The 27,766-nt window shown below is 43.3% G+C and overlaps 1 protein-coding gene across 5 annotated transcripts in view; it reads left to right on the top strand.

Annotated features, from left to right (window-relative positions):
• Positions 1 to 27,766, top strand: part of AUTS2 (activator of transcription and developmental regulator AUTS2) — a 968,366-nt gene that overhangs the window by 61,027 nt on the left and 879,573 nt on the right. The gene's annotated exons all lie outside the window — the stretch shown is intronic.

Below are 27,766 nucleotides of genomic sequence, written 5' to 3'. Positions count from 1 at the left end.
CCAGCCCTGGGTTTTTAATTGCAGTGTAGACATGCTCCTATTCTTCTTTCATCATGGAGAATAGGATTTTTGCCTTAAATCTTCGCTTTGCTGTTAAGGGTAAAAATCTTTGTCCCTGATCCTACGTTGTAAAAAGCTACAGTAGAAGAAAGCTGCCTATGAAATGAACACAGACACCAGATGGATTTCTTCAGAAAAACTGTTGTGATGGGACTGGTGGAGAGTCTGAAATGAAATATGATGGGCTAGGGTCTGGTGGGATGTACACTAAAAGCACGGGCTTTCCTCTGTCTCATGAGCCCAAGTGGAAATCCTGGCTTGTATAGCCTTCAGGTAAGTCACCTTGATGGACCCTGGACAAACAAAACCGTGGGAAGTGCTGCATTAAACATAAGGCAGGCTCCTCTGAGTGTTGTTTTTCAGTTCACTGGCTATCCCCTCTAGCTGCAACACAGATGCATGTTGGGCTTATGTACTGCGAGTTCAGACAAGTGTGCTGGTTGCTTGACCATAAAGAGGAGACTAGCAAGTGATAATTCCTCCTGCTGGAGCAGTTGTCTGTGGGGTACCACCCCCATGGTGATTGCCCCACTCAATAATTGGGACATTAGCACAGCACTTATTACTGAGGGATTTCGTTGGTTTATGGGCTGAAGGTGTTGCAACAGGTAGCCCTGCTGGTACAGTCAGCCCTAGGTCACTCAGTTTACCCACAGGGAACTGCAGCATTTTTAAAGGTCCCAGGAGAACTGACAGCTTCCCAGCATGATATTCATTGTATGTAATTACTTTGACTCCCTGCCATACAGCCAAAGCAGATGTGGGGACGTATATCTCCATTTTTTTTTGTAGTGCATCTTGCTGCATAGGCCCCTAATTACCTTGACTTGTTGCCTCTGCCTTATTTACAAGCTCTCTTATTTATAATTTACAGGAGTGCTTCTAGACTCATCTGTACAGTATCTGTGTTAAGAGTGTGGCAGCCCTAGAGCAGAGGTTGGAGACTGGACTGAGCGAGGGGTGTGGGTTCGTTTGTGTAAAGTTGTCAAGTTTTATGTGTAAGAATCTTCAGCTAGGGAACAAATGTAGCAGTGTGAAGTTGTAACCTGGTGGGGTTTGTGGCAGGGGCGGTTATAAGTTCCCCTCTATGCCCAGTCTGTTGCAGCCCCAGCTGGAGTGGCTGTAGAGAATCATGCGTTTAACTGTGGCAGTCATGGATTCAATCCCCTCAGTGCATTGGCGAAGTACAGAGACTAAGGAGAAGGGAGAAACTGCAGTGAGACTGTTGAACCTAGAGCTGTCCACCTCAAAATCCACCGTTAAATGTATTAGCCTGGATTTGGTGCAGGGTAAATCCAAACCCCTTTTTAGCTTAACTTTCATGAATTGAGTTTGAGTTTTGTACTTGAAAAGTTGGTCCAATATATTAGCTGGAAGTGAAAAAATGAATGAACCATGATGGATTCCGACAATAAAACAGAGAAGATCCAAGTGTTGTATGTCTAATCTGGGAAATTGTTGGAGTGGTGTGTTTTATTTATTTAGTCATGGGGGTTCACTGAGCAGGCTCAGCAGGTCAACACTGTCTTTCCTCCACATTTTGCTGACTTCAGGTGCCCAAGAGCTGCCAATGCATTTCTAGGATGTTTCAAATAATCAGGACAATAAATATCAACCAATGAGAACATCTGAACATTGGCGTTTACATGACCAGGGAGGATGATATTTGAGCCTCATCGTCAATGTACTATAACAAAGGACTATTCACCTCTTGAGCCTGATTCTGGTCTCTTACATCTGTGTAAATCAGGAGTAACTCTGTAGTAGTGGAAGGGAGAGCAGAATTGGACCTGTTGTCTGCTAGGGAAGAAAGCCAGTAATCTTTTACCGTTTGGCAACACTTCCTCCTGACTTTTTTTTTCTTTAATCCTGATGTCACTGTTGATACCATGGAAATAAAATAGTCAAGTGGAAAATATATCCATGTTGAAGGAATTTAAGTGGGGCATCAGGCTGAGTGTAACCCGGGCTTTATTTTGTGATGTTCTAGGAGGAAGTAACTTGTCTTACTTGCAAGTCAACCTGCTTGTAGATAAATGTGATCATGTGTTATATTCAATAATGAAACCACCGGTCCTGAAAAAGCTCCAATGGGTACAAAATGCAGTTATCCATCTTCTTAGTAACTCCATGAGCAGTTCATGAACATGTCGTCATCCTGGTGCTATGTCCTCTGCACTGGGATCCCACTGAATAGAGTCCAGTTCAAGGACTCTGTCCTGATGTTTCAAAGCCTACATGAGTTTGGTCTTAGCTCTGGGGGAGATGGCTTTTTCCTCCGGGATTATGGCCTCCCAGGACAATTAATGTTCCAGTGGAATAACCAACTGCTCTCCAGGAAGGGAAGGACAGTGAGTGCTGGCAACAGAACTTAAACAAATGCAGGACCTGGGAACTCCTTGCTATGGCTACACAGACCCAGAGCGCGCTCCTTTCTGAGCTAAATGCTAAACTTATTTCTTTGATTTGGCATTTTTCCAATAACATCTTTGCAAAAAGACAAATTCACAACACACTGATATATAAAAGACAGTTATAAACTCAAAGTATTTCTCCTATACTCTGAGGAAATGGAGATTAATTGCCATTGTTCTTTCTATTTTTAAATGCTTGGGAGATCTTCAAATACTGCGGTCTTGTAAGCATGGTGAGATGCATGGATAGATAGGTCCATAACATTTCTTCTCCCCTCATCTCTCCTCATCTTTCTTCTCTTGAATGCGAGTTAAGCTTTGCTAGATAACCTGACTGACCTGCTCCTCTGGGCCTTTGATAGGAAATCGGGAGCAGGTTATCAGTGTCTCAGCCTTCTCTTTGGGTTTTTGATGGCTATAGAAGAAATGGCTTTAAAAAACCCCAACCCTGGTAAATAATTCATAGGCTGTAAACCAACCAAACACTTTAAACAGGATCTTCAGGTAAAATATAAAGGAGGGATTGATATTGAGCATTTTCCTCCCATTCAGTGTAATAGTAATAATTGAAACACACATCAATGACGGAACGTTTTTGCAAATGATTTTTAAAATCATATGGTATGTAATTCCACACAAGTTCTGGAGTCTAAGTCATACTAGTAAATCTGCTTATATTAAGCCAAGACTACTCTAGTTTATAAGTAGTATTCATACTTTTGAGTTAGCCTCCAAATATCAATGGAATAAAGTTTATCCAGAGATTTGAGTGTATGGTTCTGCTGGCTTCATTCAGACCACTTGAAAAATTATAAATGAGGTGAACCACGTCCTCAATGTCATTCCTTTGGTGTCAATAGATCTATGCCAATTTATATCAGCTGAGGATCTGGCCCAAAGTGTTGACAGGTTTTTCTGTGGCAGACCTTAAGGGCACTATTTCTACTCCCAGAGCGCTGAATCTTCATTTGGCCAATGGCATGTTAATATATGATGTAATGTCTGTTGGAAAGGTGCTGTATCTGCATCACAAATTCACTGTTGCCCTTGGCACACTTACTGGCAGAGAGGTTGGGCCTTGAAGGGCTGTGAAGAGCTAATCATTTTGGCTCAAGGTTGAGGCACAGGGGGAGGGCAGGAGCTTATGCTGCTCCTTCCACCACCATCTGTTCAGAAACAGCCGCTGTTGTGAACCCATCACTCCAACCTGGTTCCTCTATGCACTGTGTCCCCATGGACTATAGAGTCCAATTCCAGGTCTCTGCCGCCATAGTCCAAAGCCCTCAGCAGTGCTGGCCTTAGCTACCTGAGAGAGAACTTCCTCCCTTCTGCCTATCTATTCTGCAGATAGAAAGTCTCCGAGGCAGTTAATAGTACACATCCCGTGAGCAAGAGAGCTGTTGACTTAAATGGGCTGTGAATTAGGCTGGTTAGAAAAGGGGAGTTTTAGGGACTCCTCTGCGTCTTGCACCCAAGTGTGATGCATATTAATTTGGATTCTTCTTTCCCAGAGAATTGAATGCAGTGTGCTGCATCTTCTACCTAGAAGCATTTTATTTAGTTCCTCTCTTTCTTCAGCCCAGGATCTGTTGTTCTGTTCATTTTACTCCTGGCAGGTTTTCATTTCCTTTAGAAATAGATAGCATTTTCACTGGCCTCTTGGCTGCAAAAAGGATTGAATACATTCTTTTTTTGTCCTCTATGCTCACTTTTTTTTTTTAATTACTGTCAAAGGCTCATCTTCCATCCCCTCTTCCCCCCACCTTTTGAATAATCTCTAGAGATGGTAACAGACTCTAGGTAGCGACACGTTTGAAAATTCTGGTAATAAATATTAAGGTTCTTGTACATTTTTAGACTTTTTTTTTAATTTAAGTTTTAGCAATTGGAGTCTGTTAGCCTTGTAGACAAAACCCTATATGGGCAGAGTTTTCCAAAGCTGGGCCTGGAGAATATGCCTAGACTAGTACACATAGGCATTTTATTCATGCACGCAGCAATTAATTTTGCAATGCAAATGCATGTTCTGCAAGTACAATATGGACACTTAGGTGCACAAGTAGAAAGAGGCAGGGTTTGAGCATAGTCCTGAGCCCCATTAACTTTGAGTTCTCATCCCAGCTCCAGCACATATTTTGGTGACCTTTGGCAAATCATGTAACCAACTCTCTGCCTCCCTGTATGAAATGGGGGAGGATAATACTGACTGACCTCACATGGTGTTGAATTGTGTTTGACTGAGATTCTACAACCTTCACACATGCGGAGTAGTACCTTTCAACACAAGAAATCTCATTGAAATCAGTGGGACTTAGTATGGAGTAAGGTACCACCCGACTTAACCTGAGGGGATGGGCAGAATCTCGCCCTAAATCTACTGATTTTTAAAAAGGACACTGAATCCGATTTGGCCCCAAATATTAAATGTTTGCAATAACAAGCCCTTATCACCTCAGTAGAAACTTTCCATGGTTTCTAAAAATAGGAATGGAAATGCTTGATGCAAAACAAGTAAAACTTCCTATTGCTATGTTTGCAACCCAGATGTTGCATGACCTGAGAACTTACATGTCCTACTGGCTAAACAGTAAATCCAGCTAAACTGATCTTTATTGTCCAAGCTAAGAGATGTGAAAAGTAGAGCAGAAACTTTGAAGAGTAAACCGGATTTAAAAATACTTGTGGTTTTAATATTTCAAGGGCATGCTACTAACACAGTTAGTAGTTTGTCTACAAAAGATGTTTATCCCTTAGAAGTATATACACCACCCTGTAAACTAGAAGGAAAATAACCTCTGTCTACGATTAGTCTTGCTTGTTATCTTTTCTGTGTAGTACATATAGAAGATGGCAGTTATCTGTCTCGGGGAGTTAATGTTGGGGCATGTGTCAATCACGTTTGCACATGCAGTATCGCAGCCACTAGTGCATACTTTTGACATCCAGAGCTTTCCCATGGTACTTTTCTTGAGACATTACTCATATTATTTACTGCAGTAGTTTAAACATGCCAGGCCATCTGTTGTTAATTTTATAAATGCATTAAATTCCATTCTGGGCTGTTTTTAAGCTTGGAGACTGTGTGTCTCTCTATACACATACAGAATAAAGCCATCAAAATTTATTATGCTTATATATTTTTTTGAGAAAATCAATATCCGATTTGCAATCTTGAATAGTGTGTATTTAGTTGCAAGGCCCCATCCAACTCCACTTGAAGTCCTCAGAAAGACTTGCGTAGACTTGGCTGGATGTTGGATCGGGTCCTTTGAGAAGGCTGTGTTGGGTGGTGGCAGAAAGCAAGAGACTGAGTGTAAGGACTCTTTTGTGGTTTATTGTAAGGGACTAGAAATCTGGATTCCTTTGTGCTATACTTGGCCTTGCCACAGATTGGCTGTGTGTCCCTAGGCAGATCCCCTCCGTTCCGTTCAACCACCTGTAAAATTGGGCCAATGACAGAGCATTTCTGTGCTTTCCAGAGGCGTTGAGTATTGACTCATCTCTCTAAAGTTTCCTGGCTAAAAAGCAATGCAAGAACAGTTGTCCTCCATTTAGTCAGCCCAACATATGGGACCTGAAAGAGAGTGGAGGGGTCTTTTGTGGAAACAGAGAGGATGCTTGTGAAAGAGAGTTTAAGTGACCCACAGTCTTGTCACCATTCAGAGTACGTCAAATAGAGTCTGAAAACCCTAGGTCGGAACTGGAGAGAGGGGAAGGAAGGAGATCTAGCAAAGAACTGCTTACATAGCCCTGCTTCTCCTCATCAGCCCATTGGGGTGCTGCTGATAAAAAAATGTGCTGAAATACAGCAGGACACTAATTGGGAAACCCCTCTTCAAACAAATGGAAGCAACTGCGGGCTTTCTCACAGGAGGAGAAAAAGGCAATGGGAGGGGGGGAACAATAAATGAGGGAAGAGAGGAAAGAAAGGTGGCAAATAAAACCACTCAAACTAACCCTTGGGGTTCAGATCAGATTGTAGGGAGGGATGGAGTAGGCTGGTTTAAAAGTTGGGGGAGGGCGGAGTTGGGACCCACCTTTGCTGAGATACGATGGCCTACAGAATTTTGACAGGAGGGTGGCGTGTCTAATGGGTGGGTGTAGTGAAAGTGCAGATGTAACTTGCACACAAACTGTTTGGGATGATAGATGGTTGCCGGCTAAAGGTGAACTCAATAATACTATGAGGCATCTTCTCTGGGTCGGTTTAACTCCAAGGAAGCCTTGCAAATATGAAGCTGCCCTTTCAAAGCATCTTTTGAGGCTTGGCTATTTCTCCCACTTGGTTTGTGCCAGAGTGCAGAGCTCATCAATGTAACGGTTTTGTTGCTAGGTTGGTTCCAGAGTGGCTGAGCTCCTCCAGTGCCTTCCATTGAATACAGGCCAACCCTCTTCAGGATGTTTCGATTATATATTTTTAATTGTTGCCTAGTCCTAGCTGTGCCCAGAATCGTATTTCCTTTCTCCACTCAACTGTGGTACATTTTGGAACCTCTGGCAATATATTGCCTTTCGTAATACGATAGCTCCTTAGAAGCAAAAGAAATGAGATGGTCTTCTCTGGGATACATCTACGCTGTGATCAAAGGGTGTGACTGCAGCTTGTATAGACTTACCCAAGCTAGCTTTAATCTAGGTAGCTCAGATGCTGGAGCAATGAAGTCATGGCAACACGAACTTCAATATGAGCTGTACAAGCCGGCCCGGCACCCTGGATAGCTACTTGGACAGCTAGCCTGCTCTGGAGCCTGTGCGACAACAGCTTCACTGCTCCAATACCTTGGCTCGATCGATTAAAACACACTCAGGTAAGTTGAGGTGCAGTCACACCCCCAACATACCCTGAGAACTAGATTTACTCTCTGAGCTGCCCTCAAATTTATGCCTTGTTTGTTTAAAGAAAAATAAAAAACAGCCCCATCCTGACCTGTATTATGTTGAAGAAAGGACCTAGTTAGTTTTCTTCTTTTTCAATTTTTTAAGCTCTGGCTATGGTGTCATTGCTATTTCAAGCAGAGGATCCAGCTGATGGCATGACCCTAGAACTGGAGGGAAAAATTCTTACTTTCACCTGGGTCCAAATTTTCACTTCTGATCTATTGTAGGTTTTTCAATTGTTTCCCCTAGCTCTACTATCTGAGCATCAGTCTTGCTCTTTACCTTTAAATGCACTCCAGGGCCTTTGGTCTGAAGATCTTAAATAATTTATAAATTAGTCTAGAAGCATTCTAATGAGTGTTATGAATGCACATTTTGATACCCTTGCTCCTCTTGGTTACTGTCAATGTCATTATTGCTTACACAGCAGGTGATAGGGACTCAAACCAGATTATATTGTGCTGGATTATCACAGCTAGATGTCTGCTGGGCATTTACAAAGGAATTCTAGGCATGCCCTGTCTGGCTTCCCCGAGGTTTGTTTTTTTTTTTTTTTTTTTTGGGGGGGGGGGGGGGGTTTGCACTGAAGTTTAGAAGGGTTTGAGTTTACTTTATTACTTATTATACAGTGGATATTTATTTGTGTTAATGTGGGATGAACAGCCCTTTTGTATTGTGTGGGCTACATTTATGGGAAGCCAGAACAAGGGATGGCACCTAGAAATCTTTATATAAATCTGAAGAAATAAGATGTTGCTGTCTACCTGTTGGATCTTAATGCTCCCCTGTCTTTTTATATTACTTCCACATTCAAATGTGTTACCTCTAGGTCCAGTCACCTACAGTACGGAAGGAGCAGCTGTCTTTTTTACAGTCTGAGGGCTTGTCTATACTACCATGCGGGGTCGATCTAAGATGCGCAACTTCAGCTACGTGAATAGTGTAGCTGAAGTAGATGTACTTAGATCCACTTACCACGGTGTCTTCACTGCGGTGTGTCGACAGCTGACGCTCTCCTGTCGATTCCACTTGCGCTTCTTGTTCTGGTGGAGTACTGGAGTCGGCAGGTGAGCACTCAGCGGTCGATTTATCGCGTCTATACTAGACTTGATAGATCGACCACCGTTGGATCGATCACTGTCCACCAATCTGGCGGGTAGTGTAGACAAGCCCTGAGAAATAGGACAGGTTGGGAAGATGAACTAGTTGATTTAGGGCTCAGACATGCAAGTTGCTGAATGCTCTGACTTTGACCAAGCAAAACCCTCAAGCGTGGGCTTAACTTGAAGCATGTGAGTATTCCTATTGATTTTCTATGGAACTACTTACTTGAATGAGTAAGATTAAGCACATGCTTAAGGGTTTTGCTGGAAGGAGAACAGAGTGCACTGCACTTTGCAGGATTAAGCCCTTACACAGTGTTATGTGTTAAGTTGATTTCATTTCAACAAAAGAATCCATGGGAAAGTAGCAGCAGTAAACAAATCAGATCCATTAATAATTTACTCTAACCTGAAAACCTCTATCAAACTTGATTAGAAATATCCAAATAAGTGTAATTCATCTTGTATCTTTCCTCCAATAACTCTTGTCTGTGGGTAACATTTTCAAAAGGGCCTAAGTCGTATTGACTTCCATTTTGACCTGTCTCTTTTCTACCTCTTGTAAAGTTTATATTTTATTACTGTTGCTACAGTTACTTTATATGTCTGACAGAAAAGGCAAACCGAAAAATGAAACCCTTACTACTTAAGCACCTTTCTTGTGAGTATCTTGTTAAACAGTTTTCTTTTAACATTTTTCTAACCTGTGGTTTGATCTTGCATTGTATTTCTAGTGAAATCTAGCAGGTATGTCTAAATCAGTTACCTGACTCGTCGTCTAGTAATGGCCATTGTTACTGGACTGAAAAAATCTCTCTCCATCTCTCTCTCATATTTATTTTATAGTGTGTGTGTGTGTGTGTGTGTGTGCGTGTGCACACACACACACACAGAGTCCCAAAGGGCAGGACTAAAGACCTAGTTGGCATATTACAGTACTTAGGAGATTGTCTTAGCCATTCTTCGCAATTGAATACACATGTTTGGTTCTGTGGAGCCAACTGTATTTGCATTTGTATTTCTCCCAGCTCATCTCATTACATCCGTAATTGCAAGTGACTTAATGCTTGTGTTCTTTAGCAAACCAGTCCCAGACCCCAGTACAAAACCTCCTGAGCAGCATGGGAGGGATGGTAGGATTTTGCTCCAGCTGCCACCATCTCCTCTTTCCTTTGTAATCATGGTCCCCTATTTCCCTGTCCTCTACCTTTATTTTTAAAATTGTGTCTCTGCATGAAGCAAGTGGGAGTTCTGACATTCACTTCAATGGGCCAGGATTTCACACTCTGCCTCCTAACTAAATCAATCTATTTTAGAATTTTATATGGCCCTCATTACTGTCGTAACATATCCTCACAACACCCTGTGAGGCAGAAGTTCTGTTGTTCCCATTTTTATACAGGGGAAGCTGAGGAACAAAGACCAAGTGACTTACTGAATTGCACACAGGAAGTCTGAGAGCTGCAAACTGAATCTGGATGTCCTGATTCCCAGGCTAGCATCCTAACCACAAGACCACCCTTCCTCTCCCTCCTCCACTTGAAATGGTATCTTCCAGTGTGGCCACTTTCTGCACCTCCACTTTCTGCACACTCGTGTTGCTCGGTGACACATCTGAATGTGGTAAAACGGGAGCAGTTCAGAACTTGAACTATTTTGAACGTCCTTGTCTGTGTCCGAAACAGCTCTCAATTTATGAGCCCATTTCAAACTGAACTCTGAAGCAGTTGCTCAGTGCTTGTGGTAAAATAAGGCTCCCAACCTGTTCAGGAACGACCCAGGCACTGATCTTCCAAGTCTGTTGAGAACTGTAGAGATATAATACTTGGGTCTAATTCTGGTTGTTGGGACTTGGTGTGGGAGTGCTTGGGTGGTTAGTGGCATGTGATGTGCTGATAATCAAACTAGGATCGGTTGGTCTCTTTTTGGCTTTAAGCGTAATGATTCTGTGACTGATCTGAGCACTAACTCTGAAGCCCTTGAAGGTCCCATCTCATTAACTTTACATCCAACGCCATGTACTCTCTGTAAATGCATTTGTTCTTTCCTCCATGGGAATGGGCACTATTTTACGTTCGAGTGTTGCATTTTTTTAAGGCACCAGAGGTGTTTGCTGCTGCTATAACTTCAAACAAGTTATGCAAACACTCCTTTCCAATCTGATTCAACATCTCCAAGTCTGTACAGCATGCACAAAAGGGTGTCCTCTTTCTGGAGGTCTAATGACTGGCAGTACATCTTAACCTGGTTCTTGTACAGTTCTGGAGTCTGATGCTGAAATAAGAGGTAGCCCTGCAAAAGCATCCTTGTGTATCAGATTTTTGTTTTGATTTGTTACCTGTTAATTCCAGTCATTGAGGTGGGAGGAGAAGCGGCTGAAAAAGAAGGTGCTTCTCTTCCTCTGAGCAGCAGGTACAGACCACAGTCTTGATGGCCAGGGATAAAGTCACCTGTCAACTGTACTCCAGCCTCTTTGAAATATGATTATAGGTTTCAAGTGTAGATCTGTGAAATATAATAAAAGCCAGTGGGAGGCTATAGCAGGGCTGAAATATCCTTTTGCTGTCTGTTTTTTACCAGTTACACAGTGTTTTGAGAAGCTGGTAGCTGTATAAGAGCGAGGTCAGTTGCGTCATAAGGCAAAGCCAGAGCAAGGAAAGATTTGGGATCCTGAAAATGATTATACGTTTCAAACCTAGAATTTTGAAGTAGTAGGAAACTTGGTTTGGATTAACTCACAAGGGATCGGTACCGAAGGATGAAACCATGTGGGATTGTGAACTCTGTGTTTTAGCATGGCTATGCATATGTAACACCGACAGACCCCAGTCGTCAGCAGGCAGGATTGAACCTGGGACTTCTAGAGCTTAATCATAGAATACCAGGGTTGGAAGGGACCTCAGGAGGTCATCTAGTCCAACCCCATGCTCAAAGCAGGACCAATCCCCAATTTTTGCCCCAGATCCCAAATGGCCCCTTCAAGGATTGAACTCTCAACGCTGGGTTTAGCAGCTCAAACCACTGAGCTATTCCTCCCCCCCCAGCTTAGTGCATGAGCTTCTACTGCATGAGCTAAAAGCCAGCTGGCTCTTAGCTGAGGGACTCATTTTATCTCTTTCTCTAAGTGGTCTTGATGCCACTAGATGGGACAGAACACCACGCCCAGCAGGTGTGTGGGTTACACGTACATGTCTAACCTCCCCAAAAATCACCTGTTGACTAAGAAAGCGATATGTTAGTATTGGACTGAATGGGTCCGAACTCCTCCAGTGTCTAGGTGTATGCAGTCCAGGAATTTGGTTGTGGTTAGCCATTGTATTGCAGTAAGCCATCCGTTCTGTGACTGCTGTGTCCAAGCCAAAGTTAAAGAGGGCCCTGCATCATGACATCAGAGACAGCATTTCAATAGTGAGCCAGAGACCCTCACAAGGTTTGTCTGGATCCAGCAGCCTCTATAGAGAATAATACATTATTTATTAATTGCTACTGAGTCCTATCTCTTCTCTACCATGACAGATACTTACTTTTGGGCCACCAGTATGCCTGTATTTGAGAGAGGTGTTTTTCCTGGACTCTCCTCCTCTCTCTCCTTCTCTTTCATGAACGTTGAGGCCTTTTAGTTGTTCCAGGGTTGATGTTGTGCACAGTGGCTTTGGATTTAGAAACCCTCTTCCCAAACTAGCAAACGAGAGTGGTGAAGCTATGGCCACATGGGCTTCCGTGCGGGCTGTACAGGTCCCCCCCCGAACGCTGGGTACTTACATGGGTGACTAGCGCAAGCTGCCACAGCTTCACTGCTATGGGTACTTGAATGAGCTAAATTAAAGCTAACATGGGTGCGTCTGTGTGAGCTGCAGTCACGTCCCGTGATTGCCATGTAGACATACCTTTAGTGGTTGGCTCTTCAGCTATCTGATGGGACCTGCTGCAGTTTGTTGATGGGGTTTGGCGGAATAGAACCATGAAGAGAAATATTTCATGGTCTCTTGCAGAATGTAGAGGATATTTTCTACTCCCACTCTCTGTAACCAATCGAATGAGAGCACTTGGGCATCCCTCTCTAGAAATCACTTGCAGGTGGCATATTGCCTGCCTCTTGCTCTGTGTTCTGAGTCACCATAGCAGTTGTCATGGATTGACTCTGTCTTCTCTTTACACTGCTATGGCCTTTACACCCTGTTGCTGTTTGTTTGTTTTTTTTATGAATGATTAATTAGAAAAATAATCATTTGTAAATTGTGAGTGAACCAGACATTTGGCCCTGCCTGTAGGGAATGTGAGTTTCTGAGCTCTGGTGTAGTTCAAAGCCTACTCACAAATACAGGAGAATTCCCAGGCTAGTGATGAATTTATGTGAAGTTCCCTTTCAGCATTTTAATGGCTGTTACGGCTCAGTAACTAATGAAAGATATTAACAAACAGAAGGAGTAAATATTTAATGTTTCTATAGCATTTCTAGCTTATTGCAGCCAGTGTGGTTTTTAGTATTCAGAAGAGAGATGATTATTGTTCTGATTTACTTATCTCTGCCTTTGCAGGACCTAGGGTTGCCAAAGAGATTATGGAATCCTCATCACTGGAGGTTTTTAAGAACAGGTTGGACAAACACCTGTCAGGGATGGTCTCGGCATAGTTAGTTCTGCCTCAGTGCAGGAGGTTGGACTAGATGACCACTCAAGGTCCCTTCCAGCCCTACGTGTCCGCGATTCTATGGTCTTCAAACCAGATTTTTTCTTAGCGGGTGAGCAGGTTTTGACTTGAAGAGACACACGGTGGTGGTGGTGGTGGTAGTTGCGGGTTATGCCTGGTTTGGTGTAGAGGCAGTGTTGGGAGAGAGTGAGCTGCATTTGCTGTCTGCCTTGGGCTCCGATTGGAGTCAATTGCTGAGGCAGTGTTGTTTCCTGGGAACTGGGTGGTGGTGTTGGGCTGAGATACCTGGAAGGAGGGATTGCCTTGCATGCTGTTTGACCATCTCGCTTCAGGGCTGGTATCTGTGTGTAAATCAAGTTGCACTTAGGCTATGTCTACACTGTGGACCTTTATAGTGGCACAGCTGTACTGCTGTGTAGCTGCTCGATGCCAGCAGGAGAGAGCTCTCATGCTGGCATAATGAAACCACCCCCAACGAATGGCAGTAGCTATGTCAGCAGGAGAGTCTCTCGCTGATGTAGCATGCTCCACACCGGCACTTTTTTTTTTTTTGTCGGTGAAAGTTGTTAGTCGGGGGATGTCCTTTTTTTTTCCCCCACACACCTGATGGACAAAAGTTTTGCTGACAAAAGTGCTAGTGTGTAGACAGCCTCTGAATATACCTAATTTGGTGTCACTGAGTCATCTTTCACTAGCAAGCTGACCTGCCAAGGCCTCTGCTTTGTAGAAGTGAGGACAGGAGCAACCATATGTATTTAGACTCCATGTGAAAAAAATGCTGATTAGAAAAACCATGGATTTTTTGGGACTATTGATTGATAAGTCCATCTTGTCTGGGTGGTGAGGAGAGACTGGTGAGCCCGAAGGGACTGTCTGACTCCATGGTAAAACTCTTACAGTGATCTAGGAGTTAACATTTGTTACTGGGCTGGTGAAATCTAGTTAGAACATCCCACCAGTTCGGGGTCTGCCCCGCTTTTGACATTCTGCCTTGAGGTTAGAGAGACAAGGTGGGTGAAGTTATTTATTTTATTGGTGAGAAAACAAGCTTTTGAGTCACACAGACCTCTTCTTTTGAGGCTGGCACTCCTGGGCAACATGATAGTTAATACCCATATAAATAACACCGGTGGATATAAATAACCGTGGGTTGGATACTGATCAGGAGTCATTGCTCTCTGATAGCTGTCCAGCACCCTACATTTCAGACCTGGGAAAGAGTTAAAATCCTAGTTGCCAGTGTTACAATATTTGGTCTCCTTTGTTGGCAGTCCCAGGATGAACTGGAGCTTAGAGAACAGTTAGAGCACACTCAAATTACGGACTAACTAAGTGGATAAATTTACCCCCTGCTCTATGGCAAAAGACAGCGCTTCCTTATGCAGGGCAGATGAGACCTTTCCCAAGCATGGAATTTGCTCACATGTTCTCAATAAAAGGTGTGTGTGTGCGTGCGCGCGTGCACGTGCATAGGTATACATATAGAAAACACGTGTGCGTGTGCATGTGCATATGGAAAATATAAAAGGGGGATTAAGTAAATTTGTGGCCTGTGAACCCTGACCGTTTCTCTTTAGAAGGTAGACAAATCTTTCTTTTGCAAGACTCTCTCTTTGTATTTTCTTTGTAAACTTTTATGTTTTTAAAAAGGAGTGGGAATGCAGCTCGCAGCATGCTTTTATAGTTGAATTATGCAGCCTCCCATGTAGGGGATACATTTGGATACAAGACTATGACCCTATGGCCACCACCATTACGAGCAATGGGGACAGTAAAAATGCACTCCAAGAAATGATTATATGAAGAAACGGCTGAGTATATTCGATCTCCTTTAGAACAGAGCAGATCAGGGTCCGCTATAAGCCATCTGACAAGCTTGCCCTGGAGATTATCAATTTTATATACAAACACAATATACAAATTCAAGTGCCACTAGGTTTGGTGAGTAGGAGATGTACTGCCTTGGCTATGCAAGTCAGCCCTTCAGCCTGCATCGGGGGAAAGGAGGAAACTCGTACCAGTTTGCCCTTCAGTGAATGACAAACACATTCTTCCACCTTCCTGGGCCGTTATACACCTACAAAGGCTTTAGTGTTGCGCTAAGTAAATCTGATGGTGGTGTACAGTAAATATTATGCTTTGATGGTCATGGGTTGACTCTTTTGCTGAGATATGCGTGTAATGTTTGAACACAACGGGTTCAACCTCTATCTTAAATACACAGCTGCACTTTGCCACGTGCTCGGGGAAATTGGCCGTGGCACTTGGAGGCTCATGCACAGTCTGATTGTTTAAGATGCCTGTGATGCCCCAAAAGGTATGGAATTAATTTTCAGGTACAATAAATGATATTTCAGCCCTGACTGGCTAGATGAAAACTTTTTGTGTCACAGTGTTACGTATTGAAATAGGCTGCAGTGTTCGGTTTAAAAGGGATTTGTTCTGGCACACCGAGAACTGTAACCTTGGAATACACACGTTCTTATCCTGCTCTCCCCTCTCTGGCCTTGTGCAAATGGTAACCTCTCATTCAGTTTCCCCACCATTAAAATAGAGGATAATATTTTACTTGGCTACCGTACATTGGTGGTGCTTGTGATTTTAATTAACTACCTTGCACAAAGTGGTGTGAAGGACAGAAGTGTAACTGGAGTGCTAAACGTGATTCTGCTGCTCCGTAGTGGAGAGTATATTAGGTTCTGGAGCAGAAAGTTGCTATTTTTTTTTTTTTAATATAATTGGTGGCTGGAGACAGGATGTTAATAGAGGAGAACCCCTGACTCTGAAATTTGGTAGATCCTTGGTGGTGGCCTTCAAGGCACAAGGTCTCTGTTAACTCACATGCTCAGAAAAAGCCTAAGTAAAGCAGGGAGCATGTCTGGTATGTGCAGTAGAGACAGTTCTTGTTAATGGCTCAGTTAAAATTTGAAGACTAGAATTAGTCTTCAGAGTGCCAGGATAACTCAAGCAAAACTTAGGAATAATACCAATAGCAAAGGTCTCTAAGGTCTTTATATTGATGAGGTAAGCATTATTATACCCATTATGGAGATGGGTCTGTTTTATTCCCAGCTGTGCCATAGACTTCATGTGCGATTTTAGGCAAGTCATGCAGACCCCCTCTACCGCTGCCCACCAATCTCAAGAGCAGCAGGATTCCATTGTTTTTTGGATGCCAGTCTAGAGTCTGATCATTTTCAGGGCATGGGCCCCCACAGCTACTGATAAAGGCAAGGAAACAGTTTTGTATATCACTTAAAATTAGAAGCTAATTTATTAATGTTGGCCAAGTGCTTTGAGAAACTCTCCTGGAAGACACTGAAATATTTCTAAGCATTGTTATTAAACCCAAGTTCTGGTGTTGATATTTTTCTATATTTACCATCAGGAACATCCATCTAGAAGTAATCAATTCTTGATGGGATTGATCCATAACTATTCTTAGTTCTTGATGTCTGTCTCCAGGCTTGCGTAACATTATCCCCTGAAATCGTCCCCTAAAAGCTTGTATTGATTATAGAATCTGTTTCCACAACCCTATGTCATGCAAGAAATACTGCATAGGCTTCTTGTAGCATGTTACATGCTTAAAACTCTCTCTACAGACATTAATTACACAGACAACCCTGCTTAGTTTTTGAGACTGGGCACAAAGGCAGTGGAAATGGGAATAAACATTTGTTTGTTACTCATAATTGTCATTTGTGCTGTAAGGGCCATATCTAAGTCCAGAAAAAAAATGCATTGGAATTTGGAACCTGATGATAGGGGGTAGGACTTCCAAAAATACTCAATTTTTTGGCCACCGCCTGCTCCTACTGATGTCAATGGTAAAACTCCCATTGACTTCCATGCAAGCAGAGTTAGGCTATGCTGAGCGCTTTGGAGAATTCCACCCACTTGCCCATAGACTGGGCACAGATTATATAGAAGCAATATAAGCTTTCCAGCTACACATTACTCTGACTTTTGTACTAGAGACTTGTGCATCTCTAGGAGAGCAAAGGGAATGCAGTCTTGGTGAGCCGTTTGCTCCGTTCCCTCCTTGCTGAGACTGCCTTTGAGAATAGCTTCTGCAAGGTTGATGTTTCTTTCCTTAGAACCGCACTAAGATGACCAAACCCATTTCACCTACAACACCAGACAGGTATCTGGTAGTAGCACCCTTGAGTTGTTAACACTGTGCGTCCCATTCATACCAGCGACCTGGACGTGAAAGGGTGTATCACATCACTTTCTTGAGCCATCCAGTTGCCTTACTGCTTGTTAGCATCCTGACTGGATGGCTAGGAAGCAGAGCTGGGTAGGTAATGCATAGCAAATCTATTCAACAAATTTAATCCGCCCCCCATTTACAATTGTCTGAGAACAGCTTCAAAATAATTCAAATAATGAGCCTGAGTGGCACAGCCGTGATGTTGGAGTGTTTAAAATACATCTGCATAGACTGAAGTCTGTAGCAAGTAATTGTTGCTTCTAATGCTTTACCACCTGGCAGACCAAGGAAAAAAGCCATCAAAAGCCCTCAGTGGTGAAGATTAAGGTGTGTCTGTAAAACTAATGGGGCAGCTTATCAGACAGTAACCTAGAGGCATGGTGGTTCTAATGCAGAAAGCACATTTTGTGAGGAAATCTGCAAGACTCCAGCTTGGTCTGTAGGACACATCATTACAAGGCAGTCATTTGTCAGGGGAGTCCTTTAATAAATTCTGTCTCAATAAGTTTTTGCATTACCTTGGGATTTCAGCGATGGCCATCTGTCGCTAATTATGCAGTTAGTTCTCCTCCTCCTAGTGTTGACACTCACTGCTGTGAATATCCCATTGAATGTGCAGAAGTCTAGGGAAGGCAAATATTTATTCTTACCCGGGATTTTCCTTTTTTTTTTTTTTAAGACCCTTCATGTTTTATCCAATTGAGGAAGAGGTTAGGCCTCGTCTACACTAGAAAAATAGGTCTGTTTGTATATGTTTTGTCAGGGGAGGTTAAGAATCCACATGCGAGTTAAACTGTTAAGCTAACTTAAATCCTCATATAGACAGCGTTAGGTCAATGGAGGAGTTCTTCCATCAATCTAGCTACCACTGTTAGGGAGTTGGATTACCTATACTACAAGAGAACCCCTGTTGTCAGTGTAGGTAGCATCTACACTGAAGTGCTAAAGCAATGCTGCTTGAGTGCTGTACTGTTTTAAGTGTAGACAAGCCTTTAGATCGGTCAGTTGCTTCTCTAAAGTTAGTGAGGATTTAGTAGCAAACATGTTCTCAGGATTTATTCCTTTCAATCCAGTTGCTAATTTAGCATCAGATCCAGACCCACTGAAATCAATGGGAGTCTTTTGATTGACTTCAGGGCTGTGTGGATATAGCCCTTTCAACTTGAGTGTATTTCAGATTTGGAAATTGTTAATCAACTCTAGGTAGGGCTCATGAGAAGGAGAATAAGACCTATGACCGAGGGGTGGATTAATCTGGTTTTAGGCTCTTAAAGGAAAAGAAGAAGGACCCCCTACAGAATGTGAAGGGCTGGATCCTGAGCTGATGTAAGTTAACATGGCTCCATTGAAGTCAATAGAACAAAGATGACTTAAACCAGCTGAGGATCTGGCCTGATGGGTCTGAGCGAGGAAATTCCTAGGAGAATTTTTTTCCTCTTTCTTTTGTGTTACCTTAATCGTTTTGTAATAGCAAAAAAGTCATGCTAGCAAATTTATTTGCTAGAACGTTTGGGGAAAGCAAATGCAGATGGTACACAGACTAGTTGAAATGGACGCGCGTGAGCAAATTTTTGCACAGTAATCACCCAGTTCTACTAAAGAAAAGCTGCTTCTGTAAGTGCAAGAAATTGACATTGTTCGGAAGCCAGAAGGAGTAGAAATCTAGAGTAACTAGAACAAAGTCGAATTGAAAGACATTTTAGAGCCAAAGCACAACTGTGAATTAAAGAGAACTTAACAGAGCCTTTAAACTGAACAATCATTGTCCTCCTGAGCTCTGATCACCCCAGTGGGAGTTGGCACGCTGGGTACTTTACAGTGGTGTGAATGGGCTCCTTCTCCAGAACTGAAGACCTGGTTCCCGAAGCCAATCATCAACATGGGGATCTAATTTCCCCTGTGCTGTCTAAATAGAATGCTGTTGCAGATGGAATGCTCCCTGGAAGCTGCTCCTGGACTGGTTCCACCTTTGTATGAAAGCTCCAGTCAGGCATTGTGGAGTGCTCGGTAATGTAACCCTTTGAGTGCCATGCTCCCTAGATTTGGGGGGAGGGATAGCTCAGTGGTTTGAGCATTGGCCTGCTAAACCCAGGATTGAGCTCAATCCTTGAGGGGTCCATTTAGGGATCTGGGGCAAAAAAAAATTGGGGATTGTGCCTGCTTTGAGCAGGGGGTTGGACAAGATGATCTCCTGAGGTCCCTTCCAACTCTGATAGTCTATGAGTCTAATATTCAGGAGCGGCGGGGGCGGGGGAGAAGAGGAGAGTAGGGAATGAGCCATTTCCAAGAGTCACTTGGGAAACTGCGCGATGACAACCTATGTCCATGAAGCTATGCTCTTGCCCTGGTACCGGAAGGAAACCATTTACATTGGGAAACTGAAGAAAGAAAGCGAGGGAACGCAGCAAACCAATTCCAGATCTTTTTTCTTGGTATGAACCATACTAGAATTGCCATACACCATGCAGTAGTGAGGTTTTCTTGCCGCTTGTACAGTTTGTATTTACAGAAAAGGAGAATTTTAGAATGTTGGATGATCTGGGCTGGTATCTCGCGAGCGTTAAAATTTATTGGATTAACAGAAATTGTGCACCTGATTCTCTGCTGCCCTGCACCTTTATAGCCAGGCCCACCTATACTACATGGATGCAGCCCACACTCCTGAATCAGCATGGTCACGTTATACACCCAGTCTGAGCAGGTGCGAATAATGGAACCAGATGCGATACAGCAGAGACTCAAGTTTGCGTGGATACAAGGAGCAGTTAAATTATTGGACACATTAGCACATTTACCAAGATTTAATAAGCAAAACATTTTTATCGATGTTCACTCCCTGTAATTCCAAAGCTGCTGGAGAAGGAGGGTGTTCTCACAGCTAATTAACAGGGTTCGGGAGTTACGAGGTGTGCCACCGAGTTGCTTGGTGACAATGGCCATGTCACTTAGCCTTTCTGTGCCTCCGTTTATGCACCTGTAAAACAGGAATGACCATACTGCGCTGCTTCACAGTGTTGCTGTGAGGCTTACTCTGTTAGCGTTGTGCCTTGAGATTCTTGGTTGGGAGGAGCTTTTTTTTTTTTTTTAAATGACTGTGATGTGAAGTCTCCTCCTTCAGATGTGAATTAAGCTGTATCACTTATCTCTTTCCTTGAACACATTAGGTACATGTGGGCACATTGGTTGTATGCGTGTGTGTGCATGCCTACACCTAGGCATGCCTACTAGGTGAATTCTTTGCTGGTATATATTCGCTCAAATCCAGAGAACTCGGCCCTATGCATTGGTATGTGGAGCTGGCATACATAAAAACAGCGTAGTCGCCAAATGTAGAGAGGTACATGTGATTTCTAAACCTGGGTGAAGGTCTCCTGTATGCCCCGGGATATGCAGGCACACCGCCATGTATCTTGCTCTGTCGTTGACTACTTTGGAACATAGTTGCACAGTAACTGATTTTACAAGCTTCGTGGTGGTGTTAAGCTGGAATCCTGGGGGGCAGGATTGAACTCTGAGTGATATGCCGGCTCTGTGCTCACTGCCTCGTTAGGAGTTGAAGCCATGATGTCCATCGATAAAGCAAAGCCCAGCCTTAAATTGGCTGCTCAACTTGCTGCTGCTGTGGTTTGGTCGATGTGCACCAGTACCAATCAGGGAAGGGACATTGGTTGCTCTGTGTGTGGGAATAACCTTGAACGGTGGACACTCTGGGAATGGGATGGGAAGGGGGGAATTCTTAGAGGGCCTGATACAAAATGCAGTGAAGTCAATGGAAAGATTCCTTCCCCTTTAAAACATGTTGTCTGAATGGGGTCACCCTGATATTCTAGAAATGCTCTTCCGCAGTACTCGGTGAATTATTAACATTTTTAATGAGGCCTGGAGACGGCCAAAGGCTACTGCACAAGAAAGGGATGTCAGTGTTTTTGAAGTTTCTTTTAGCCGCCTACATGGGAGACATAATGTTCCGTGACCTCGACACTGCCCCGAGAGCCTGACCCTCTTGTCGCTGTGCATGCGTTAACTCCCTAATGGATTCATGTCTGTCCCAAGAAAGGGTCTTTCTGGTCACTTTTTTTGATAATTTTGTGTGTGTGTATAATATCTCAAACTCAGCCATGAGACTGTTTGCTGTAAACATCACACTGTCCAGTGCTTTACATTAATGAGAATAATTTGCATTTATATAGCTCCTTTCATCCTGAAGGATGCCAGAGTGCCTCAGGCTAAATACCCACAGCTTCACCACTGAAATGCAAGCTTGCTTGCAGTGGATCGAGCCAGCAAGGCAGAAAAACAGTACAAAGCAACACTGCATAGTTATCTGGCGGTAGTAGGAAGGAGAAACTTTTGGCAACTGCGGTGAATCTTTACTTTTTCAGAGAGCAAAGTACGATCTTCAGTGCCCGTACGGACATGACTGGTTTGCAGAATTTAAGGTCCTTTCTAAAGTACCTGCCACATAGTGATAAAAAAAACCTTAAGTTTTACCTCTCAGAAGGAGGAAGGGTTAAGTTCAGCTCGATGAAATTTGAACTTGTGGTTCCAGGTAATTCTCTTCAGATAACTAAACACTACTTGCTTTACAGAAGTAAAGCATTGGAATCCCTCTTTGGAAAAGTTGGAAAATTAATGATGCTGAGCTCTGAGGTGCTGCTTTTCACCCAGAGGTTTCAAAGCAGTTATTAGAAGGAACCTGTGTTACCCATAGAGGCTTGCATGCATACAAAACTTATATCTGCAAAAATGATCCACAGATATCCGTGTTTGCGGATATGAAGTGGCTATCCATGGATTAGCAGGGCTCTAGTTATCCTCATGTTACAGGTGCGGGAGTGGGGGCGGGGGAGAGAAGGCGTAGAGAGAAGTGACTTGCCCAAGGTTACCTAGCAGGGAAGTGGCAGTCTGTAATAGATTACAAGTCTGCTGACTTCAAATCAAAAAGTCTACCCACTACACTGAACTCCCTTCTCCTCCTTTTTTAAAATTCAGCTCCTCTTTCCCTGGGCACGGTTTAGCTGTTGCTTGCTCGTCCTTCCAAACCTTGTAGCCAACTCATAGCCTTTTCTGAAAGTGAATTTTAAATGTAGGGTGTTGGGGTTGGTTTTTTGTTTTTGTTTTTTAAAAGCATACATTTAAAATGCTACCAGGGTTTTCAGGTGGCGTTTGTAAACGAGGACTCTTTTAAGATCTCTTGGTGCATTAATGCACGAGGCCACTTCAAAAATGCATGAAGTATAGTGGAACTTGGTGTCAGGAGGGATTGGATTCACCCTAGCTACAGCTCCTGCAGTTGAGCAGACATTCTGTGATAGTACAGTAATTCTGCAAGGGAGTCTCCTTGATCTTAGCCGTGCTGATTAAGATGCTGAGACAGGCGGCAGTGGAAGGAGGATTGCTTCATTTGCCTTTAAGACGCCCTTATTTCACCCGCATTAATTGTGATGTTACTGGGTTTGGGAGTAAGTGAGCTGTAGAAAGAGACCGGAGTGGTGGAAAAAGCAGAGGTCCCTCTGGTTTAATTAACCTCAAGATGCCTTTAACACTCCACAACTTGTTCTTCACTGGCTGAGCTGGACTCCCATGAGCTCCACACCCAGAGCGTTAATGGAGGTAAGCTAAGAAACTGTACACTAAGGTGCAAACTCTGCTGTCAGTCACATGGGTCTGAGACAGACCCTGCCCCTCAGAGCTTGTAATCTGATAAACAAGGCGGAGAAAGGAAGCATTAGTGTTCCCCTTTAAAGATGGGGGAACACAAGGAGAGGACATTCATATGGAAATCTGTGGCAGAGCTCAGTCAAACCCTTATCTCCTGAATCACACTCCAGTGTCTTAACTACAAGACCATTTTTATCTCTAACAGAGTCTGACTTTGAGGCACTGAGCGCCCATAGCTCCTGTTTAAGTCTGCAGGTTGGAGTTGCAGGTGCTCAGCACCTCTGAGAATCAGATGCCTGCTGGTTCCCTTTGCGTACCCCTAAACGGAGGCACCCAAAATTAGTGGATTGTTAGCCTTCACCTCTCTCTCTAACGTAGTTTTCCCTTCCGGAAAGCCCACAGAAATTAAAGGTGCAAAAGACTTCTTAGGGCATCCAACCCACATGCATGGGATGGGTTAAGGGTTCATTTATATTTATAAAGTACTCCAAGCTCAATTACATTGAAGGTAAACAATCCAGTGTAAAGCCTGTCAAGATGTACGGCAAGTATGCAATTGTGTTCTGCCATCAGGAGCATAGAGAAGTGGAGAATGCTGTAATCTTTGTTTAATCTTCTTCTCTAAAGGGAAATTTATTTCTTTGGTATGTGTTACAATGATCTTTAGTATTGAGGATTTTCTTTTTTTTTTTCCCCCCATCTTGAAATTTACCATACCCCCATCATTACGCTAAAACCCTTTGTCCTGTCTGCCATCTTTTTGCCTGCTGAAAACCAGGGGGGAGGGATAGCTCAGTGGTTTGAGCATTGGCCTGCTAAACCCAGGGTTGTGAGTTTGATCCTTGAGGGGGCCATTTAGGGATCTGAGGCAGAAATTGGGGATTGGTCCTGCTTCAAGCAGGGGGTTGGACTAGATGACCTCCCGAGGTCCCTTCCAATCCTAACCTTCTATGATCAGTTCCAAATCTTCAGAGCTCGTTTGCTGCTGCTCTTTAATCAAGCCATTCTGACTTAAATGTTTAAACTATTGCTAGGAGGAGGCACATGGTAAAATTTGAACCGAATCTGCAGAGATTTAATGAGACAAATGATTAGAGACTGGAATGATTTACTCAGTTACTCTGTGTGTAAATGGATGGAGCTATCCACACAGATAAAATGCTGCAGGTATTTTAAATCACTTTGTTTTTTTTTTAAAGAAGCCTGATTTAAAGGCCTCATCTTTTAAGAGAGAGGAAGGTGCAACCAGCACCTCATATTACCCACCGAGCACTGGCTCTTTCTTTCTTTCTCTTTCTTTCTTTTTCTTCTCCCAAACCACAACTCTGCTTAAGAAAAATTGATTTGTCACCGAATTTCCATGGCTCATCCTCGCAGAAATGTAAATGTTGTCCTGGGCTTTAGTGCTGTGCCTTCAAGCTTGGATTTAATGCTGATCATTATACTTTTAGAACACGTTATCTAGGAAAAGAGAAGCAGAAAGCTTGATTTAAAAGCCAGCAGTTTTGCTCTTGTTCACCATTTTGATCTGAAGAGGACGCTTCATATTTATTCCGAATATCCCACTTTTAAAGGGAAAAAGTGACTTAACTTTAAGAGTCTCAGTTTACAATTGTTCCTGTTAGGCTTAATTGTGCGCTATGTGCACAGACCAGTGCTAGGGACATTATGAAGCCACTCCGTTGCAAAGAGCATTAAAAAAAAAAATACATAGGGTTAGATTTCTGCTGCAGTCGAACAGCCTCGTACGTCTCCTCAACACAGGAAGACGGTTTCATTGTACCTGGCGCACAGCTGCGGGTATCACCACTCATACTTGTTAACACTCAGCCTTCTTCAGGAAATGTAATGGTTCTGCTAGATGTTACAGACTGCAGGTGTGCAGCTAATTCTACGTTCTGTTCCAGTTCTTCTATTGTCCTTATCCCAGTAGAATCTGAGCATCTTGCAGAAGCACATTAAGTGAGCTGAGTAGCATTTGCCGTGTGTGTGTGTGGGGGGGTCTCCTATGAGGAAAGCATTTGAGAAATAAAAACAAAAAACACAAAACCTGGGTATCTTTCTTCTTGAGAAAAGAAGACTGAAGGGGGACTTCATAACTGTCCTCAAATGTGTTGAGGGCTGTTATAAAGAGGACAGTGATCAATTATTCTCATGTTCACTGGATGTAGGATAAGTATTGGGCTTAATTTGTAGCAAGGGAGATTGAGGTTAGATATTAGGGAAAAACTTCCTAATTACAAGCCTAGCTCAGTTCTGGAAGAGGCTTCCAAGGGAGGTTGTGGAACCCCCATCATTGGGGATTTATAAGAACAGGTTGGACAAACACCTGTCAGGGATGGTCTAGATCAGGGGTTCTCAACCTTCTTCCTTCTGAGCCCCCTCCACGCCCCCAACATACTCCACAGCCCACCAGTGCCACAACTAGTTTTCTGTATATAAAAGTCAGGGCTGGCATTGGGGGATAGCAAGCAGGACAATTGCCTGGGACCCCACAACACAGGGGGCCCTGTGAAGCTAAGTTGCTAAGGTTTTGGCTTCAGCCCAGGTGGCAGGGTTCGGGGCCCTGGGCTTCGACCCCATGTGATCTGGCTTCGGCTTTCTGCCCTGGGACCCAGCAAGTCTAATGCCGGCCCTGCTTGGTGGACCCTCTGAAACCTGCTCGTGGCCTTCTAGGGGCCCCCGGACTCCTGGCTGAGAACTACTGGTCTAGGTTTACTTGGCCCTGCTCAGTGCAGGGGGCTGGACTTGATGACTTCTCAAGGTCCCTTCCAGCCCTACGTTTCTATGATTCTCCCTCTTTTCCTTTTTTGATCTCCATGGGGCAAAGCATGTGAGGTTTTTTAATAATTATGTATACATTGCATTACTATTGTTATGGCAGGAGTCACCAGACGGTGCTGTTATATACTTGTCCCGGTTACGTTACTTAGCATAGTTAGCACTGTTGTGTGTCTGAACAAATGTTGCACTGTTAATTTTGTGATGTGTACTCTTTGAGGAGGACCTGTAGAAGCAGCAGGAGAGTTTACAGTCCACCTTAATCTCTGTAACTAGAAGCCAGTTCTTGGCCCATAGTTTCTGCTGGGATCCCTCAAGTTCGTGCTCTTTGTGACCATCTTGTTTAAGGTCTGGTACATTTAGTGTAAACAAAGTTGCACTAAGACAATACTCCAGGTTGGCACAACTGATTTCTCCTTCAATAGGAAATAGCCTTCCAAGGCCCCAAGATCTGCCACCAACATAGTGGCTATGCTAGGCATGTCTGCCATTGAAGGTGAGGTCAGTGCACCTTGTGAGTGTTGCTTCTGCTAATGTGTGATTGATATTGCCTCTCAGAACTCTTTTTCAATAGAGGAGAAGGGAAAGGGCCGTCAAAAATAAAAAAATAAAATAAAAGGCACATCGTGTAAAACTGATCCCATGCAAGAGGGGCCAGTCAGAGGCCTGGGTACCCCTTCTGCTCTATTTTCAGAGCTTAATGGGACTGAAGTGGTAAAGAGGCTTGGCCTCTGCACAGGGGTGAATTTCACCCCTAAAGAATTAGGATTTCTTAAATATAGATAAGGGACTAGGAGGGAGGACAAACTTGGGGTCTGGGCTACCATGTTACTCCCCTGTAATGTTTGCTAAAGTGTGTCAAGTGCTACAGAGCAAGTAAGTGCAATTTATTCATCAAATTTAGCTCTATTCATTGTCAACTCACCTTTTACAGGTAATGCACTTTTTAAAAATCGCGTCAGTTTCCTCAGTAGTGTCATGTGCAAGTTTTAACAACTGGCTTGTCTTGCAGATTTGTAACTGGCCAAAAATATAAGCATCTTGCTCGATACTACAGACACTGATGCGCACCTCTTTTGCACAGTGACTCGAGCCAGAAGAGCATCAGAGACCAGGACTATTAATATACCAGATGTGTGCTTTGTGATGGTGCTTAGTGGTGTGATGTTGAAGGAAATGACCTCTGATCTTTGGGGTTGCAGTTCAGACCCTAAAGGCAAGCCTTCTGCTGAGTACTTTGCTGAAATTGACTGCCAATTTCTGCAGCTATCAAATGAACGTAAACTTGAAACATTGGCAGCCTGGGTTTAAGGAGACGTCCAGGAAGTGAGTGACGCGGACGCTGAATTATCTCGCATCTCTTGGGAGACTGGCGCGTCCAGGTCAGGGTTGATTTCACTGGAGGACAGCGTAGGGGAAATTCATAATGCACAGCAGCTGCATTGCTGAAAAGGATTTGAGATGCAGTAGTCACTGAAAAAAAATTACCCTTTGAAATCTTTCTGCTTTTGTAATGCAGTTCTGCAAATGCTTTTAAAGGTAGATTCCGGAAGGCTGTTTAAATATTCTACTAAAAACCTCTATACAATGGATCTGCTTGGGAAGTAGTGGAAAACAGTGCTAGAGAATTACAAAGACATTTCAGCCCGTTGTGTGTGTATTTATTTATTTACCTAAAGCAGTGAAACGCTCTAACAAGTTTGCCACTGCCTGATCCTGGACAAGGCCTTCAGGTAATACCTTCCATTTAGTGACTCAGGGTTGTGGGGTGGGAGATGAGTTTTAGAAACTCTTGCTATATACTTAGATTGGCATCTGTTTCATGAATAGCTAGGGTTTGATTCCCAATTTATTCACCCCAGCATAAATCAGGTGCACCTTCACTGAAGTCAGTGCATTACTACACCAGAGTTAGAGTCCCTATTCCTAAAGATGGTTAAGAGAGGGGGGAAAAAAGATCTTTGTTTCTATTAAACCAACCATTCTATGTCTGTGCGATATTT

The sequence above is a fragment of the Natator depressus genome, chromosome 17, assembly GCF_965152275.1.
Source record: "Natator depressus isolate rNatDep1 chromosome 17, rNatDep2.hap1, whole genome shotgun sequence".
NCBI classification, from domain to species: Eukaryota; Metazoa; Chordata; order Testudines; family Cheloniidae; genus Natator; species Natator depressus.
The sequence above is the reverse complement of the archived record's forward strand: the minus strand, read 5'-3'. Positions and strand labels throughout refer to the sequence as shown.